This window comes from Paroedura picta, chromosome 11 (assembly GCF_049243985.1).
Source record: "Paroedura picta isolate Pp20150507F chromosome 11, Ppicta_v3.0, whole genome shotgun sequence".
NCBI classification, from domain to species: domain Eukaryota; kingdom Metazoa; phylum Chordata; class Lepidosauria; order Squamata; family Gekkonidae; genus Paroedura; species Paroedura picta.
Window position 1 is genome coordinate 34,376,220 of NC_135379.1, and position 17,969 is coordinate 34,394,188.

At 41.6% G+C, this 17,969-nt stretch overlaps 1 protein-coding gene and 1 long non-coding RNA gene across 3 annotated transcripts in view; one reads left to right on the plus strand and one right to left on the minus strand.

Moving 5' to 3' along the window:
- Window positions 1-2,269: 2,269 nt before the first annotated feature.
- LOC143820376 (uncharacterized) lies at window positions 2,270-16,114 on the minus strand. The gene is made up of 3 exons (XR_013225324.1): window positions 16,061-16,114; window positions 5,901-5,946; window positions 2,270-3,302 (listed from the first exon to the last, which is right to left on the minus strand). It is a non-coding gene; the product is annotated as an uncharacterized LOC143820376 (long non-coding RNA).
- Window positions 15,530-17,969, plus strand: part of LOC143820374 (ubiquitin-conjugating enzyme E2 E2) — a 117,020-nt gene continuing 114,580 nt past the window's right edge. Inside the window, exon 1 of one of the 2 annotated variants that reach the window (XM_077303074.1) lies at window positions 15,530-16,007. The gene's annotated coding sequence lies outside the window, so the exon portion shown is untranslated. The remainder of the gene's footprint in view (window positions 16,008-17,969) is intronic. The other variant, XM_077303073.1, reaches the window with a different exon arrangement.

Genomic DNA, 17,969 nt, shown 5'->3' on the forward strand with positions numbered 1-17,969 from the left:
AATGCTGACCTTAGGTAGTCGTTATATTCCGACTGCTCTGCAGGACGTCGCCAACATCCAGTGTCCAAGCAGCAAATGGCTGGCGACATCCTCCATTTTAACCCAACCAAAAAGCACAAGCTACAGGAGAGCAACCAGCAGCCCACCAGCCAAAGAAAGTTATGGAGGCGAAGAAGCACTATCTCCACCTCCAATGTGTCATCCTCACACCCGCCTCCTTCTCCCTTCTCCCTTCTGGCCAACAAGTTTTTGTCAAACCAAATGCACGATTAAACGTAGAGAAAGTTTACCCATCACATAAGAACGTTAATGATGCAATCTCACAAAAGCACCAGCAACTACTCTGCTCAAATCCTATTGAGATATAATATATCAGGGTTCAAAATTATTGATTTAATAATAGTTATTAGTTTTTATCAAATAATTTTCTGAAGCATGGGTTTTGAAACTGGTACTGTAGTATGATGCTCTGCTTAAAATTCTACCTGTGATATTAGGTTTATAGGTAGGTTCATGAAACAACAGACTCTTGTTAAGCGTGGCTCTTTATGGGATGTGAAGTAGAGCAGTACAGAGAAAGGGGCATAAACTACCTTTCTGACAAGTTAACCTTTGGCTCAACTGTTCTCTTCTTTGGAGCCTATTAGAACAGCTCAAGGAGATGAATTATTTAATAAATGCTTATAGATAAATAACAGAAACCTGTACTGGATTATATTCAGGCTGTCAGGTGTACTTGCCATACATCAAAGCACGGCAATTAACAAAGGGCGGGACCCACATCCCCTCCCCTGGCCTCAACCAAATGCCTGGCAGAAGAGTTCCATCTTGCAATCCCTGTGGAACATTGATAGCTCCGTCAGGGTCCTTAGCTCTTCCTTAGCTCATTCCACCAGGTCAGGGCCAGGGCTGAAAAGGCCTTGGCCCTGGTAGAGGCCAGGTGGATATCCTGGGGGCCTGGGATCACCAGGAGATTCATACCCACAGAGTAGAGCGCCCTGCGGGGAGCATAGATAAGCAGTCCTTCAGATAGGCAGACCCAAGCCATGTACAGCCTTAAAGGTCAGAACCAAAACCTTGAGCTTGATCCGGAAACAGACAGTAACCATTGCAGTTGTCATAGCACAGGCTGGATATGGGCCCTCCAAGGAGTTCTAGTGAGGCTCCTTGCAGCTGCATTTTGTACCAGCTGTAATGCCCAGGTCAAGGCCAAGGGTAGGGCCACGTAGAGCGAGTTACAGTTGTCTAACCTGGATGTTATTTGCAGGATCAGAGCTCAGCTTCTATGGAAAGCAGTAAATATTAGCAGATTTTTAACTGATTTAAGCAACCCAGGGACTTTGAGAAGAAAACTAAGATTATCATTCAAATTCTAAATATTTTGCTAATTACTTCAGGCTTTAGGTTGTCTGTTTAGGGATCTCATAAAGAGACTGTGATGTTTTCCCAGTCAGTAAGAAATCAAAGGGCAATGTTTTGCAAAGAAGTGATATACTTAAGGTAGAATGAGCTGTCCAACCCAAAGGGATCTGTTAATAATTATGTAAATTCTAGTGCCTTGGTATGAACATATTTGTATAAAGCACGCCATGCTGCCATGCACATGATAAGGTTTAATGTGAGCAGTTTAAGCAATATAGTTAAATGGCAAAGCTTAATTAATGGGAACAGTATAATTCAATGACCAAATATAATAGCTTGTATCAAAGCACTAGTAAATTTCCGCACCTTGTAAACAGATATGTCAATTTAATTTGTTTACTTCAAACTGTTGCTAACTTGTTTGTGATCCTTGATAACTGGATTTCAAATGGTAATTATTGCAATCTGCATATTAGAAAGGAGCAGCATCTTAAAGAGGAGGGAGAAATTAAGGGTATTTGCTTGCTTCACCAATCCAATGAATGTATTCTTTTTCACTCAATCTATTCTAATCAGGGAAATTCAGTATAATTTGAATCTTCCCAGGATGGAAAATGAAATTGCTGCTTTAGCAGAGTGATGGCATTCAGGAATGGTGTCTTCTGTTCTAATGTAGTAGAGGTTTATTCACCCACCATTCTCATGTGTTTGTGGTTGTAAGCAGGGCTTCAGTTTGGGAAGGGGTAGGGGGCTACATGGACAACTACCATGCAAGCCTGGGAGATACTTATTGTGTATCTGAAAATGACCAGTCAGTCCAATGCCTCCTTCACTCTCAAGATAATTTGAGTGACTTGGTGGGAGTGTGGGAGTGTAGTAAGACTGTAAGTAAATTAGTTTATTGTTGCAGCTTTATGCCATAATAACCATAACGATCCAAGTAAAACAATTAAAACAAGTGTGCTGTATATTAAGACTGCCTTAGCCAATCAGTGGACTTCTCCCCCCCACACACACATCTTTAAGCTAGTGCTATAGACAAACTATGAGTCTATAAAGAAAGTCATCATCTCCAACCACCAATTGGGATCATAAAATACTTCATTTTAACTGGAACATCAGTTTTACAGTTGCCATTATTATAATGTTGTATCAGCTCAACTGCCCTGCTAAGTAAGGGAGAAATGCAAGTGGAACTTCACTCAGTATTGTTCATTACTGCCGTTAAGCAACACAATTTTACACATGTCATTTCCAGAGATGAGTGATCACTAGAAACACCAGTCATCAAGTCTGCACACATTTACATAAACATACACATTCAAATAAGCTATTGGAGTAATTTGGACCATAGTAAACCACAGTGAACTTTCATGCTTTTGTCACCGCCAGGGTCTAGTAGAGAAATTTCTCTGAGGGTGTTCTTGAAGACTATTTCGAAGTTAGTCCAGAGTACAACAGTAGGATGCTAGCTGGTATGGATCCCCAACTTTATTGAATCTATAGGCACAATAGGAATCTTGAGAATAGGCAGAGAGCACCAACAAAATGGCTGCTACCAGGAAGTGAGACCAATTCCAGAATACCGGAGGTTCAAGCCTAACAACCCCTTATGAGAAAAGCTGCTGTTTCAAAATTGGTGCTCCTTGAAGACATGAAGGAGATACTTCCTGGGATTTTCTGAAGTCTCTGCCATTCCAGTAAAGTGGCAAAAAATCAGGATAGTCTCTCTCTCTCTTTTTTTTTTTAGGAAAGAAGCAAACTGGAGCTAGGAAACACATGGGCAGGTGTCATGCTGTGCACAGGTACTGTGTTGGCATCACTGGACTTCAAGTAGGGTTGGCAGTCAGCCGCTTCACTTCAGCAGAAGAAAAAAATGGGAGGTGGTGTGACATCACTGTTGGTAGAGTTTGGATATTCAAGAGAAGCAGAGCACCAGGCTGTTTAAAAGAATACACTAGTTTTATTATGAAGAGAAACAACTTTGTATAGAAAGAGAGAGGAGAGAGTCCTACAGTCTGTCTCTGACTAACATTATGTCTTTTGAGGAGGCAAACAGGAAGTATACTCAAAGGAACAGGAAGTTTCTAATGAGCCAATCAGGACATCAGAGAAGGCTATTTGAAATATATCAGGAAATTCCTATAACTATGCTAAATACTACTCTTCTCCTATATCCCCTGCAGGATATTATGCAGTTGAATCATACACATTACATATCTGGGCCTTCCTCGTGTATTCAAAAGTAAAATGGATGGCAAAGAAAAATTAGGCCTTTTCATTGGATGGCTCTACCTCTCCTTGCTTCTGATACCATTGTTCTTTGTATTCTGTGGCCAGATCAAGATCCTTTTATTTCAGCTTGATTTTCTTGAATGCTTCATCTTTGGTTTGTTCTTCTGAGCAGTTTTAATTGGATGGTGTGGGCTTATTTATTAAGCAATTTTATCTGCTGCAGTATGTTGTTTATTACTTAGTGGGGGAGGGTTTGGTGGATTTTGAAACTCCATGAGCCCTTGAGTGACAAAGCAGTACAAAATATTTATACAAATAAATACACCTGAATTACATCCCACTGAAACGCATCCAAATGCAAATCCACATTCTGTTCCAATTAGTCAACTGATATCTAAACTACAATGCAGCAAAATAAAATTGGGACTGTCAATAACCCAAACATAATGGAATATATGACTCATATAATCTTGCTGCAGTAATGTAAAATGCAATTCTGTGCTTGTTTATTAGAGATGGGCATGAACCAGCTCACAAACTAAAGATTATGACCAATATTGGCTGGTTCCACAAATTTTCAAGAGGGATTGTGGATGTTTGTGTCAGTTCCTGAATGGATACATTTCCAGACAGACTGTATCTGCTATATTTTGGATTCTGTCTTCCTACTGGCAGCAGTTCTTACCCACTGGGGTGATCTCCAGCACCAATCAACAATAGTGTACAGCTGTCCCAGAACAAGGCTCTGGAAAATAGGGATGTTCGGACTATGGAACACTCAGAAGGTACAATGAAACAGATAAATATGTTCATCCATTTTTTTTACATGGTATTTCTTCCACATGTACCGTGGAGGAAGGAGGCTTAAGCTTATACGTGTGAGTACCCACATAGCTTAATAACTGAATTGTTCAGAAATCAGGGACATTTGGACATTGTGGTGCTCTGGAATAAAAGTAGCCCTTTCCTGTCCCTTTAAAATATGGGAACTTTGATTAGGGGAACCTTTGATTCTCAAAAGCTCCAACCATGAACATTTTGTTGGTCTCCAAGGGGTTACTGGACTCAAATTTAGATGTCCTGCTGTAGACCAACCTAGTTACCCTCTGAAAGTATTTAAAATAACATATAAATAACAATCTTGATTTCATGTATTGCAATTCCATACAGTTCAAAGTCTGCCAAAGGAGAACCTTACTTTTTTGGACTTTTTCCCTACAACATTGGCAAGGTAGGTTGTTAGGCTGTGTTTGCTATCAAAAAGACAATTGGTTACTCTTTCTGCATAATCTTTACTACTAATACAGATTGGAATATGGTACATAAATGCCAGATGTATCAGTTTAGGGATGTTTGAACCCTAGACTGAAATAATTCCTGCTAGCAAGTCTGACATGACAAATATGTAACTCCAGAAAATTGTCTTAGCTATTGGATATTTTGTTGTTAATATACATTCTGAATCAAATTCAGAATTCTGTACATATTCACTTTTACTCCAGAGCATTTTAATTCTTAAAATACTTCTTTCTTCAGAAAACAAAATTCACTTTCATAATCTGAATAGGTTCCAACCTCAGATATCAATGCCATAAAGTAGGTAAGGGATAACTTTGTTTATAAAAATCTTCAGGGCTGGGTCTACTAGAAACCATCCCCTGATGTGGTAAAATCTCAAGATGGCGCCAATGAATTTTGAACCTGAGGTTGACATTCGAGTTTAAAGTCTCACTGTAAGTGATTCCAAGGTATTTAACTGTACTGCAGTGTTCAATGGGAATTTTTTTGGATTTTTTTCCTAAAGCCTATTACTTTTGCTTCCGTGTAGTTGATGGAAAGGGACTCTTCCTTACAGTACGTACCCAGGTTATTAAGTAGCTTTTTCAATCTGAGGGAGAATCAAGGCCAAATCACCTGCATATAGCAAGATGGAAACTTTTTGTTGACTGACACAGAGAGAGATACAAATTCTGGGCCAGACAGCTTTTGTACTATGTCATTAATGTAAATGTTGAAAAACAAGGGGGGCAATATACACCCCTGCATTACCCCTTTTCTTACCGGAATTTACATTGGTTAGCGAACCTGAGGTGCCCACCCGGATTTTTGTGAAGATGTCTGAAGGTAGTTCGCACAGCAAAAATAAAAGGTGTTTGTTGATGTTAGTTTTCATTAATTTCATCCAGAGTCTGTCTCTGTCAATGGAGTCAAAAGCTGTGGCTCTTGTGGGTCCTTTCATGCTAGAATAAGCTAAATAATGAATGGCAGTGGTTGATCGTAGATTGTCGTCTTCTAAATCCTACCTGATATCGATGCATGATGTGATTATCAGCAACGCAGTCCTCTAACCTGTGGAGCAAAAATTTTCCATAAAGTTTAAATGCAATATTTAGTAAACTAATGGGGCGGTAATTTTGTGGGTGAGTTTTGTCACCTTTTTTGTTAATAGGGACTACTATGCTCATTTTCTAACCATTAGTAAAGATACCCAATTCTTTTATCTGGATGCAAACCTAGAACTGGGGCCCACCAGTTAAGAAGGGCTTTGAATAAGTCAGGTAGAATCAGGTCTTCCCCAGACGATTTGTCAGAAGCTAGAGATTTAATAAGGCTTCTGAATCAGCTTCTGTGACTGGGGGCCAAGCTGGTAGGTTTGAAAATTCTATGGGATTGGCCTGAGTACTTGATTCTGTAGATAGCAGTAAAGATGGACAAACTCCAAACATATTGGAGAAATATGTATGCCAAGTGTTTCCAGGTATTTGGGCTTCAAGCTGTTGGGGGAATCTCCCAAGCTCAAATGAAACAAGACTCCAGAGATGAGACTCATTCTTCTCCTTTACTGTCTGGTCTAATCCATTCCATAAATGTTTGTATTTTATTTTTAACTATGTTTTGTAAAGGCTTTTGGCCATATACAATAAGTATCTACTACTACTACATTCTTAATCTGGAATATATATCCCTTTCTCATAATATTGCATAGCATATATTGACAATTATGTTTCTCCCATTTTTCAAGAATCTTTCAACCATAATTACTTTTTCATGTAAATGGCTTGAAAAGAATAAAATTCTTAAATACAGTGGGATTTTTGTTAGTAAAGATAACTATATAATCAAACTGACATGCACATCCATCCCACTGTTAGGCTGAAATTTCTGTGAGCCATTTCACGGGTCAGTTTAGCGTCCCACTGCTTTGAAGTGGTGAAATAGCTTGCAGCATCCATCCCACAGTTAGCCTGAAATGGCAAGGAGAAGCAAAATGGACCTTACAGCACTGAAATGGCAGCCAACCATTCTATCAGTTGTTTTCATTTTCCCTCACTTGGAAGTGTGGGGAACCAAAACTGATTGATGAAATGCCTACCAGCCATTTGGGTCTGCCCATCAGTTGTTAAGTTTAAATAAATGCAAGCAATTATAACCATCAGATGCGCTTCAAAGCAGGGGAAACCAAACAGGTTAAATGGCCATCCTAGGCAACTCCCTTCTTTCTCTTTGCTGAAGCAAGCCCTGGCTGAGAGAAAGGGGGATCTGAGCTTGCCATTTCAGTTTGGGACTTTTGGCTTCGTTCAGTTTGGCGTTTGATTCAGCGCCCACTCCAAATCCTGAACTGTAATGTTTTGGTATGTGCTCATCCCCATTAATTCCAGAATGATGATGGAAGTTACAGTGCCATGAATGAAGGGAACTAGAACACCCTGAACCAGGTTAACTTCATAACAGACAAGATGTAATAGGAGAGCTTTGAAACAACTTGTCATGTGTCTCTAAAACTCAGACCCCCAATCCACCACAGAAGATTATTGGGTGACATACTCTCAGCCAGATTTCTCTCACAAGCATAAAATGATTTACAATCTAGTTCCTGAACTGGGCATTGTAACACGTAGAACACTAAAACAGATTAATGTTCCCTTATCAGAATGACAGGGGAAGCATCCTTTTACTATTTCATTGGATCATGAGGAAATATTAACGCTCCCCTTTTGTTCATACTATTATCAGAGCTTTGCTATTATACTGCTCTTGAATTCATTTTGTTAATAAGCAGAATACAGATGTGAAGATCTTCTGACCAAGAAGTGTATATAAAATTCAGGGGGACACAGAAAAATTAGGTGGGTGGAAAAATAAATAAATGAGGAAAGTGTGGGAAAGAGGGAGATAAATTAAGGAAAAGAGAGAGAACATTTATTTTACTGCAGTGCCCTAACTACCACTTCACAAGATCTGGTTGATCTGAGTGCAAGGAAAGGAGGGAGAATGGCTGGACTATTATAGAAAATGACCTTGACTAGCCAGCTGCAGGCCGACAGAGTAGCAGTCATCACCCAAGTTGTCTTGCTCCATTGATAGATTAGTTGATGGGTTTAGCATGATCCAAGTTTACTTGGAAAAAGGGAAATTTAGCCGATATTAGTGTGTGCTCAGTCCTCCCTGGTGGCTCCAACCAGAAATGCATTAAAAATAAATTTAAAGACATTTGACTGGATGCAGCATGACGCCAGCTTCAAGGGCCCTTCAACTGACTTGGACTCCCCAAATATTGTGTCCCCTCTAGTCTCCCTCTATCAGCAGCCCTATAACAGACTTGTAAACTGCTTTACCTATGTAGAGGAAGCAGTGGCAGTTCTGGAATGGGAAATATCTGCAGATAAATAGAACTTCATGATAGAGTTGAGCTGAATAAGTAGAGGGGAAAACTGTACATGTTTTAGATAAATAGAACTTAATGATCAAGTTGAGCTGAATAAGTAGTTTGCAAGTGCTGCTGCTTCTTTGACTCGATGCCTTCCTTGTTAAGGCTTTCCTTATCGCCTCTGCCCTCTGTTCCTGCTGCTAAGACTCTCCCAACCAGATGCATGTTCATTAGCACTTCCTGCAGCCCAGCCTGTCTTTTAACATTTGTTTTCCAACAAAAGATACATTGGGAATTGTACAAGCTGGCAGTTTCAAGTGCTTTAAATGACTCTGAATAATTTACTGAAACAAGGTCCTTACAGAAAGGAGTTTATTTTTTTTTAAGTAGAATATATTAGGGCTGTACACGCTGAAAACTTTTGAATGTCTAAGATCTAAAGCTGGTCGATTTAGAGATATAAAACTTAATTTGTTGCACTGCAAAACCAGATTTTTTAGGCTGAGTAAAACCATAGTGTGACTTAATAGTGGCATTTTTGCTTTGAAGGTAAAAGTTGAAGCAATGCATCCTCTGGTCTGTGCCAAACTGTAGCCAATTTAAGGTTCCAGCCAGCATGGAACCTCAAATCATATGCACAATGTAGCTCTCACATGTGCAATTGTCATTTTCACAGAGCTGATTTTGGCCACGGGGCTCAACCCTGAGTTAGTGTGATAGAGAACAGCAAGGCATGATGTGGCTAAATTTAAGCACTCTAAATTCTAACACTGCTTCTGAAATCACTGAGATATGCTAATCCTTGAGTCAGGATTTCTTAACCAAAGTTTCGTGAAACCCTGGGGTTTCTTGATGGCCTTGGAAGGGTTTCCCGAATGGGTGGAGTTAATTTTTAATATATTTTTTAATTTGTTAAACACTTATCGATTGATATGACCATTTATGGGGGTTCTCAACAGTAAAAAAGTTAAGAAAAGCTGGCTTTAGTCCTCTGTTTATTAGGAACTGAATTAACACTGTATTTGCTGATGTGAATTAGATCTGTGTTTTTCAGATGATGATCTTTTTGGAAATTGGCCATGTGTATGATTATTACTGACGACAGTTGCAATAATTAGGACTCTTCTTGTTGGGCAGTGAAAAGTGGGGCAAAAAACCAACTCTGTCCCCCCCCCCCCCCCAGAACTATCACATTTCCACATCATAGCTTTTAAAACATAGCATCACATTAGGACACAAACAGGAACAACTATTCTTTACAGATAGATGGGTCAACATGTATATTGCATTTTAGTCTTTTTAATACAGTTTTATTTCTTGTGCCATGATGGTGTGTGTATTGCAGCCAAGAGATCCAAAGACTGTATGACAGTCAGGCAAGGAACATTTGGAGGTAGGTGCTTTGCCATTTCCTGGTTCTGTGTCATGACCCCTAGTGTTCCTTGGAGGAACTACCACCCACCTCTTTAGAGTTCTCCCATCCATATACTAGCCAGGTTCAGCCTTCCTTTGCTTCCATGATCTAGCAGGATTGGGCTTGTCTGAGCTATCCAGGTCAGGACAGTTTACTGTTATCAATAGTTTACTCACACTAAAGGAAATAAAACATATGTATTTATTTGAAAAACTGGAACTTTTTACTACTCGAAGAAGTCACAGCTTACAATCGCTCAACACCTTTCCATCCAAAGTATTACAAGGGAGATTTGCCAAGATTCCTTTCGAAAATAGACTATGCCCTTGCGAATCAAATACTCCTGACACTAGTCAACATATTTTACTGGATTGTCCCTTGTTTATTGTCCAGCGAAGGCATGTTATATCTCTTATACCCAAATGGAGAAATCATTCAAAAGACCCAATCTGCCAATTTTTATTGAGTTATAAGGATGCTGATATCACTTTTATTATAGCTGAATTTCTGTCTTCAGTTTTTAAATTCAAACTGACTGATGTATTTTGATTACCTCTGTTTATCTTGCTTCTAACCTGCTTTTTGCCAATAAAGGTATTGCCTGTGTGAGTATTTACTCCAAGATTTTGTCAAGGGAGTGTCTTAGAAGCCTAATCAGCAGCTGATAGTTTGCCTTCAATTTACCATGGAAGTTCTGCAGTTACCTTACTTGGCTGTGATTTCTTTAAACAATTGTAAAAAGCTTCTCCAAGCTAAGGGACTATTTTCTGGGCCATGGACACAACTTATTTATCGCTGCCACTGCATTCTTCAGATGTTTTATATTTACAATTTAGGATGCTATCTACATATTACATTTGGGAGCCGTGAAGACTGTCAGCATCACATTCTTATAATGGGTTACCTGCAATATGTTGTTTGTGAATGATACTTGGTTAACCGCTTCATAGCAAGGGGAACAGATAAGAAAAGATATTAAGGATGATTTGGAATGGTGCCAGTCATTTGACCTTACGATGAAATATAATAGTTATTGTAATGACTCTGAACAACGCTATCAAATATATTTTAATCTATACAGTTTAAAATTATTTAAATCCATTATGATTTCAAAGAATATCTTTTCCACTGTTCCTTGATACTCTAATGAATTTCACTCTAAATGCTAGCAACAACACCTTTCACATACAGTAAATGATTTTTTTAAAAAGTGATTGCACCACTTCTGGGTTTTTTCAAAGCCTCAAGAATGTTCCAGGAGTTTCTCAACAGTAAAAAAGTTGAGAAAGGCTGACCTAGACAGTCATATAGCTTGGAAAAAAGTCTACTTCTTTTAAACTTGTTTATTCATTTGGACAATTTGTATGCCATCTTTCCAGAGAACCTGCTTCAGCAGCATTTTTTAAATGGCTGTGAAGAACAGAACACATAGTTACAATTCAAAACAGAATTATACCCTTTTAACCTGGTAAATTCAATAGACTTAGAATGGTAAAACTCTGCTCAGGACTGTAAAATCCTTACCACAAAAGATAGAGATACACATACATGCAATACCTGGCCAGTCCATTGCTGTTGCTGGATTTTGTACCCCCATGGTGCACTGAGAGACAGCTGTTAGTGGTTAGGGGATGGTGGATTTTTTTTCACTGCTGGGTTATATATAGTTTTAATGGGGACACTATTTTATTGTGAGGTTTTATTACGTAACCTGCTGTGAGACTGTTTGCCAGGAGCGGCAGGAAATAAATAGAAAATAATAACAACAACAACAACAACAACACAAACACACACATATTTAGGAAACGGCAAATTATAACAGCATTTCAGATGAGTCGACAGTTATACTAATCATACAAGCATCCTTTATATATTCCATTTTTTTCAATGACTCCTATGCCATATTACATATTATTATTAGGTGAACAATAAAATACAAACAATTTATATTTTAAACTAAGAGAAACAATTGCGCATAAACAGAAGAACGTTTAAAGGAGACTATTATTATTTGGTATCTTATTGTTAAAGCCAGCGTGGCTGTTTTTAATTCTTTAAACCTTTAAATTGAATGGCTTTATTACTTTGTAACAAATGTACACCACGGTCACACATGCTGGCCTAATAGTTTTGTTGAAGCTCTGCTGCATATTCAGGCATATTCCTCCCATCCGCTTTCACTTCTAAAATATGTGCTCAGTGCAGCTGGCAGGCAGATATCCAGGAGCTCTGGTTCAGTGCACACAAGAATGAGCTCCTTGTCTGACAAAAGTAAAGAGACATTGCAAAGTCTCTCTTCTCTCCTGTCTTCACTTGACTAACAGTTCACAACTATGAGCTCCACTAATATCCAGTCACTCAGCTCAGAGTAGGATTTTTTTCCCAGGGAATATGCAGTGCAGTGTTCAGCATTTCCACCTCCAGCATTTTGTACAATTTAGCTTCTGAATGTGAAAGACTGCAAACAGAAAGTAAGGGGAAGGGGTGGGTGGGGTGGAGATGCAATCTTATAACAACCTCTAAGAAATCCTATGCAGCTTTTTGTCTGTGGAATTCTCCAATACCTAAGATCTAAACCTAGATTTCATTAGCAGCAAAATAAAAAACTACTGTTAGCATAAGAGTCCTGCTGGGTCAGGCCAGTGGTTCATAGATCATCATCCTGTTTCACGCAGTGGCTATTTATTTATTTATTTATTTGCTACTCCTCTTGGTCACCTGTCTCAGGTTAGTTTACACAGTCTAAAAACTAAAAAAACAACAACTGTAGTACATAAGATAAAAACCAGAATTAAAATTCTATGAGCTACAATTAAACACTTGCATCAATATTAGTTATTAAAGTCAGGTTGTAGCCAGCAGACTTTAACATATAGGAAGGGGGGAGGGGACAAAAAGTAGAGTCGAGGGGGCAAGAGGAAGGCCCAAATATTGCTATAGTTATCTAGCTATTTATCTACCTAGTGGGCCTCAATCGGAAGACCTCCAAGTCCTAACCCATCCTCCTGGGAAGAGAGAGGCAGCAAACCCCATACAAACAGCAAGGCCTTCCTTTGATGCTGCCTGCTGGCAGTGCTATTCAGAAACTGCAGTTGAATGTGGAGGTTCCTTTAGTAACCGGGGGTTGCAGGATAGGTCCTCTCCTCCATGGATCCATCTAATCCCCTTTTTAAAGTATTTATACACTACATCATCTACATCAGCACAGTTTTCTCAAGAACAAGTCATACCAGACTAACCCTCTCTCTCTCTCTTTTTTACCAGTGGGTAAAAAGGCAAGTGGGGTTTTGGGCTGTATCGAAAGAAGTATTGTGTCCAGATCGTGCCAGGTGATGGTACCATTTTATTCTACTCTGGTTAAGCCTCACTTATTAATGTGTTCAATTTTGGGCACCATAATTGAAGAAGGATATAGACAAACTGGAGCACATCCAGAGGAGGGCAACGAAAATGGGGTTTGGAGACCAGGACATATGAGGAAAGATTGAGAGAGCTTGGTCTGTTTAGCCTGGAGAGGAAACAACTAAGAGGTGATATGATAGCCATCTTCAAATACTTGAACAGCTGTCACATAGAGGATGGAGCAGAGTTGGGTTGTTTTTTTTGTCCCAGAGGGTAGAACCAGAATCAATGGGATGAAATTAATTTAAAAGAAATTTCAGCTAAACATCTGGAAGAAGTTCCTGATAGTGCAGTTCCTCAGTGGAACAGGCTTCTTCAGGAGGTGGTGGATTCTCCTCCCTTGGACGTTTTTAAGCAGAAGCTAGATAGCCACCTCACAAAAATGCTGATTCTGTGAATTTAGGCAGATTGTTAGTGGCTGGGCAGAAGGGATTGTTTCCATGCTTAGCTCCTATGGCTCTTTGTATCCCCAGGGAAATTGTGATCACCACTTTGGGGTTGGGATGCAAATTTCCTCCAAGCAAGACTGGTCAGGGATTTTGGTTTTTTTTGGGGGGAGGGGCATCATCTGGACATAGAATTGGGGTCACTGTGAATGGGCAGGTAGTTGTGAATTTCCTGCATTCTGCAAGGGGTTTGACTAGATGACCCTGAAGGTCCCTTCCAACTCTATGATTGTATCTGGCAATGGATTCAGCAATTTAAGTACTCAACAAGTAAAATAAGTTCATTTAATCCATCTATAACCACCAACTTCACTGTACATCCCTGAATTCAAATATTGAGGAGAAACAGAATTGTCAACTCACTTTCTCCACCCTATCCATAATTTTATAAATATCTATCATGCTTACAGGCTCCTGGTGGGGCCTGCAGATCTCCCAGAACTACAACTGATATCCAGACTACAGGGATCATTTCCCCATGAGAAAGTGGATTCTTTGATGGGTGGAGTTTGTGGCAGTATACTCCACTGAGGGCTCTCCCCTCCCCCCAAAAAATCCAGCCCTTCCCACTCCCCTTTCATACCTCATTTTCCAAACCAGATGTCCCCACAGTTGCCTCTATTTAATATATTAATATTTTGTTTAAATGTATTGTTCCTTTTCTCAACCCCAGTTTAAATTTACTTGCAACTACAGGCACACCTGGAGGTGTGGACAGGAGGGAGAAATATATTATACAAACAGAATTTTTTAATAAGTGTAGCATATTTATAAGCAAAGTGTAACAATATTTACTGAGGACAACTTGAAATGTGTTTTATTTCCAAGCAAATATGATTATTTTTGCCAGTTTATATATAATCATTAACTACAAAATCCGCTCATGTTGCAAAAGACAACCTCAATGTTCCCATCATACAGATGGCAAAATGGAAATCTGCTTTGCTCAAGGTTAACCAGTATCTTTCTTAAATTTAAATCTAACAGCCTGTTTTCTTAACCCCATCTTATGTCTCAGCCTAGAACCATTTGGGTGAGTTTTGAAACTTGATAGTAACACTGCAAATCTTGTATTCCAATACAACATCTGTTCATCCAGCCTTTGGTACAGCAATCCTGCCTCCTCAAGCTGGTCCAAGCATTCCTTTTCGTTCTTCATTTATACTCGACCTTTCTTCCCAGTGGGGACCCAAAGTCACATCCATGGCAGAGTGGGGATTTGAACATGGGCTTCTCATTTCCTAGCCTGCTACACCCTGCGGCCTCTGACAAGCCATCTCCAGATCCCCACATTCACACACTGTCTGAACTTGGCCAGTCTCACCCAGGGTGCTTGGGACAACTACAAAAAGCCCAAGTAGCTGTGGTCTTTTTAACAAAGCCAAACTTTCCACCCCTAGGATGGCAGCCCCTGTGCTTTTTATACCTTCCTTAGTTAAGCCTCTCCACACAGTGGATTCTACCAGGCAGGGGGTGGGGTATCCCCCACCATACACACCCAGGTGGCAATATTACGCTCTGCCAGGTAGAGTGGCCAGGTGACCCTCCCCCCATCCACTGGCGGAGGATAGGGGATTAGGGTTGCCAAAACCAGGTCGAGAAGCTCCCGGAGATTTGGGGATGGAGCCTGGGGAGGTTAGGGACCTCAGTGGGGAACAAGGCATCCTTTTTCTCCACGGGAACTGATTTGTGTAGTCTGGAGGTGAGCTGCACCTGCAGGGGATTCCTAGGTCCTACCGCCAGGAGAGTCGGAGAAGTTAGTGGGGCTGCCTGGGCTCTCCTCCCTGCTCGATTACTCCTCCCCTGCTCCTCGGTCCTTCTCGGACACCCCCTGACCTCTCAGTCCGCACGCCAGCCCCAAACGCCCCGCCTGGGAACCAGGCTGCCCCCGACGGCCACCACAGTCCCCTCCCCCGTCCTCTTTTCCGACTGAGCGTCCCTCCCTCGGCCCTCCCCCCTTTCCCTTTAACTCGCGCTTTTGCCCCCGCCCCTCCTGCGCGCGCGCGGCCGCGGCTTCCCCGCGGCGGCGCGCGTGGTGTTCCCGCGTGCGCGCGCGCTCCAGCCCCCCGTCGGCGACTTTTCCTCTCTCTTTCCTTCGCCGTCATTCTGCGAAACCAGCGAGGCGAAGCGCGCCGCCGCCTGCTCTTCCCCTCCCCCCCCCTCTCCTAGCCCCGAACTCCTGGCTTAATTGCCTGAAGACGAGAGCGCGCGTCGGCGCGGCGGGTTTACTTTTCTTCAGGCGGCGGCGACGACGAAGAAGAAGAAGAAGGCGGAGGAGGCAAAGACGACGGTGGGAGCCGCCACCGCCGGGACTTGGGAAGTCACCGCCGAGGCAGGGTGGAAGAGTGGCGGGCGCGCATGTCTCCGTGATCGGCCGGGAAGAGGAACTCCCCACCCCCTCGCCCCCCGCAGGGCTTCTCGCCCCCCCCCCCATACGGATTAACACGCAGCCTGCTGAAGCTGGAGAGCCAGAGACCCCCGCCCGCCCTTCCTCCCGCAGGTAAAAGCGCTTCTCTCTTCTCAGCCCCCCCCCCCCAGGGCCGCCGTGCCCACCTCTCATGGCTGGTAGTTCTGGTCTTCCCTCCGCCCGCCTGCCTGCCGACCCACGAGGCTGCAATCCTCCTCTCCCCCCGCGCCTCAATACTCCTCCTCCTCCTCCTCGAGTATTTTTAACCATACTGCCCATTATCCCGTAGCTACTCATTCTCCTTTTCATATTCCCACTGCTGGGCTTTTAACAATGGTCAAATTATTCCTCCCCTTGTGGCCGCTGCTTTATTGCCCTTCCCCTACATCACATGCAGCTCTCCCCCCCACCCCCCATTCATTGTAAACCCCTCTACTCTCTCCTGCTGACACCATCCATTTCTCTGCACTGTGTAGTACACCTGCGATACTCAGGACTGCTCTCTGTGTATTAGTTGCCTTTTCATGGCTCTGTTGTAGACATGGTCAAGGTAGGGGGGGAAATTGCCCACCCCTGCCTTTCTTTGCATGTTGGAAGTGTGGATTCTGATCTGTGTTAATTGATGACTGTGTCTGGGAACAGGATGGCCCAGACTGGCTCGATCTCATCAGACCTCAGAAGCTAAGTGGAGTTGGCCCTGATGAGTATTGGGATGGGTGACCACCAAGGATGTCCGGGGTAGCTATACAGAGCCAGGCAATGGCAAGCCACCCCTGAAAACTCTCTAGGGTTCCCAGAAGTCATTTGTGCCTTAATGGCATTTTCTACCACCACTGAAAGCAGGTGTGTGGATTGCTATACCATGATAAGAGTATAAGATTTGGTTTTGGGTATGTGTGTGAGACTGTGCCAAATAGTTCATGATTCTTGGATAGACACTTTCAAGTCAAATTTTCCTTCCTGTTTCACTTAGCATTTGATGATGATGAGACTTCCTCCACATCAAATGTGTTGCTGTGGCTTGCTCAGGTTCTTGTGGCAGATACCATCTCTATAGAATACCCTTTGCCATATCTCTACCTTTCCCCCCTTATCCCCAGATGCTCCTCCCTGCAAGGATCCACGTGGGACCTTCTGCTAATTGATCTTTTCCTTCGATCCAGCATCACCAACCCTTGCATTCTGCAGTAGGAAACCCCTATGCATAATATTTCTTCTTAGATTCTCAATCCTATGAATCAACACTTTGCCCTCTTTGTTACCCATAGTCCTTTAGACTCTGACTCACACAATAGAAAATGGCAAAACCCTAAAGCACACAAAAATGTTCATCTGCCTTAATTGCTGACGTGAAGTAACCATCCAGAGCGCTTTATGGTTTCATTAAGGAAATATCACCATTATCAAATTTAGCTGCACATACTTTTTTTTTTTCCAATACAGCATATAATCTCCAGCAATTCCATCACATTGAGCAAATACTGGGCTAAAGAGAACTGACTCGCACATGGCAAACTTTCTACACAGATATTACTTCATGTAAAAAATTGTGCTTGTTCTATGTAAGAAAAGGTTTGCCATGGCATGTGATGGTTAGTGGGATTTCAGTAGTATGTCCTGGTGGGAAAATAAACACATGCATTTTTCATTGCTCACAGTGTATGTTGAGGACATGCTGTTATCTGTTGGAGTTCTTAGTTCCCCCCCCTAGTTATTTTATGCTACTTTTGATTTGATAGGCCCATCTGCAGAATAACCGTAGTCATTGAATCGCTTGACAGCTTCAGTCATTCATACTCTTCAATTGCCTGCTGTGATCCCCACGTGCTTTCTTTCATCATCAGTAGTGATTTTTTTTTCACCTATGACCAGCGTATGAAATGTGTATCCCTGTCTTCTGAAATGTGTACTCCAAGGCCTTGCACTTACATATTTTGGCTCACACTAATCATTCTTCCTGTTTATTTGCAGTTGGTGGCTATAGGTCTTTAATGGTTCTTTCTCCATATTCATGTAGCAAATCCTTTTCTAGTTAATTAGGAAATAACTTATTGA